General features: G+C 46.4%; 1 non-coding gene across 1 annotated transcript; it reads right to left on the reverse strand.

Moving 5' to 3' along the window:
- Positions 1–298: 298 nt before the first annotated feature.
- On the reverse strand, positions 299–370 carry Trnai-aau (transfer RNA isoleucine (anticodon AAU)). Its single transcript has one exon. It is a non-coding gene; the product is annotated as a tRNA-Ile (tRNA).
- Between the last annotated feature and the right edge of the window lie 2,039 nt (positions 371–2,409).

Here is a 2,409-nt window from a genome sequence, read left to right on the forward strand (position 1 = left end):
ATGGCCATTTGCTACTTCTGCAGAAGCGGCGGCGGCGACGACGACGACGACGACGACGACGACGACGACGAAGATCGCGAGAGACTCTGAGATATGTGAGAAATACATCTATAAAATGTAATTCAGACTGCCTCGTCCCACCTTATGCTGTACCGCTTTGGCAAATGCTTTATCTGCGCCATTCGCCTTAATCACATCTGAGAGTAAATCTTAAAAAAACGCCTGTCGCTAATTGTTCGTCATCACAGGTACTGTTTGCTATACGGCCACGACGCGCAACTGATTTCCAAAATTCATCTTTCTCCTGTGAGGATGGAACTTACGACCCCTGGTTTATTAGACCAGTACTCTACCACTGAGCTAAAGAGGAGCGGCCTAGCGATACTCTTGGGTACTTCGTCCTTACGGTCGTCTGCATCATCAGACTTTAGCTGACAACAATTCATATTATCGGCTAATATTTGCAGCTATGGCGACAAATTACTGCTTGGCTACACATCTGACACGTAACCGATGTGCTCTCCAAACCACAACACTTGCATTTCAGAACATGTCTTTTACACATGTCTACAAAATCACCTTCACCTTCAAATACAGTTTCCTTGCGACTGACAGAGACGTAGGCAAAGTTTAAAGTTGCTATTTCCATTAAATCTCGTTAATCAGAAAAACGGTAATTTACACCTGCAGTGGAACAAAATTCCGTTTCGCCCAGCGTCTGGCTCGAACCCACGACCCTGGGATTAAGTGTCTGACGCTCTACCGACTGAGATAGCCGGCTACCTCGGTGAATATTTGCCGGGTAGCACGTCACACAGTACTCGTTTGGGTTGGGTGGTCCCATACAGCATCTCTCCATGCTGCCTAATGTTTTCCTAACGTCACACTCGTCACGCACTTCACTTTTATGTCATAATCATTTCTGAGAGGCAAAGAAATTGCATGACAACAAGCAGAGCTAGTGGCGTCAAAATTACCACACATACTTTATGTGACTCAAAAGCCGAACGAGTTACTTTCCGACGTTGTTTTAGATGTGCAAGTGCCAGTCAAAACTCGCGGTGTCGGCACTCTGCCGACCATTTCGCTAGTTAACACCGGTCTTGCTGTGTGTGTTTCAAGCTCAAGAGCATCTCCAAGCAAAAAATAGTCAACAGCAACATTCAGACGGTTTCGTACTGCTCAATTGCTACATTAAAACGGTATGTTTCTTTTTCAGAACTGGAAAAACACAAGCGTGACAGCATTCGAACCTGTAATCTTCAGATACGAAGTCCGACGCCTTATCCATTAGACCACACGGTCACTGACGATCAATATTTACATGTATACGACTCATCTCGAAACGCTGACACCCCTGAGGATTTGTGTTTTCGTTCTACACAGCCGCTGCCCCTTGCTCTTTCCCACCCATTCGTTACATTCAACCTCTGACGTGACCGACCAAATATAGACTGAGAAACAAGACCACACACTTTGTGCATTCGGAATCGAAGGCAGGGCGTCCCTCGCCGCATTTGCTACGATGGCCATTTGCTACTTCTGCAGAAGCGGCGGCGGCGACGACGACGACGACGACGACGACGACGACGAAGATCGCGAGAGACTCTGAGATATGTGAGAAATACATCTATAAAATGTAATTCAGACTGCCTCGTCCCACCTTATGCTGTACCGCTTTGGCAAATGCTTTATCTGCGCCATTCGCCTTAATCACATCTGAGAGTAAATCTTAAAAAAACGCCTGTCGCTAATTGTTCGTCGTCACAGGTACTGTTTGCTATACGGCCACGACGCGCAACTGATTTCCAAAATCCATCTTTCTCCTGTGAGGATGGAACTTACGACCCCTGGTTTATTAGACCAGTGCTCTACCACTGAGCTAAAGAGGCGCGGCCTAGCGATACTCTTGAGTACTTCGTCCTTACGGTCGTCTGCATCATCAGACTTTAGCTGACAACAATTCATATTATCGGCTAATATTTGCAGCTATGGCGACAAATTACTGCTTGGCTACACATCTGACACGTAACCGATGTGCTCTCCAAACCACAACACTTGCATTTCAGAACATGTCTTTTACACATGTCTACAAAATCACCTTCACCTTCAAATACAGTTTCCTTGCGACTGACAGAGACGTAGGCAAAGTTTAAAGTTGCTATTTCCATTAAATCTCGTTAATCAGAAAAACGGTAATTTACACCTGCAGCGGAACAAAATTCCGTTTCGCCCAGCGTCTGGCTCGAACCCACGACCCTGGGATTAAGTGTCTGACGCTCTACCGACTGAGATAGCCGGCTACCTCGGTGAATATTTGCCGGGTAGCACGTCACACAGTACTCGTTTGGGTTGGGTGGTCCCATACAGCATCTCTCCATGCTGCCTAATGTTTTCCTAACGTCACAC

Source organism: Schistocerca gregaria, chromosome 6 (assembly GCF_023897955.1).
Source record: "Schistocerca gregaria isolate iqSchGreg1 chromosome 6, iqSchGreg1.2, whole genome shotgun sequence".
NCBI classification, from domain to species: domain Eukaryota; kingdom Metazoa; phylum Arthropoda; class Insecta; order Orthoptera; family Acrididae; genus Schistocerca; species Schistocerca gregaria.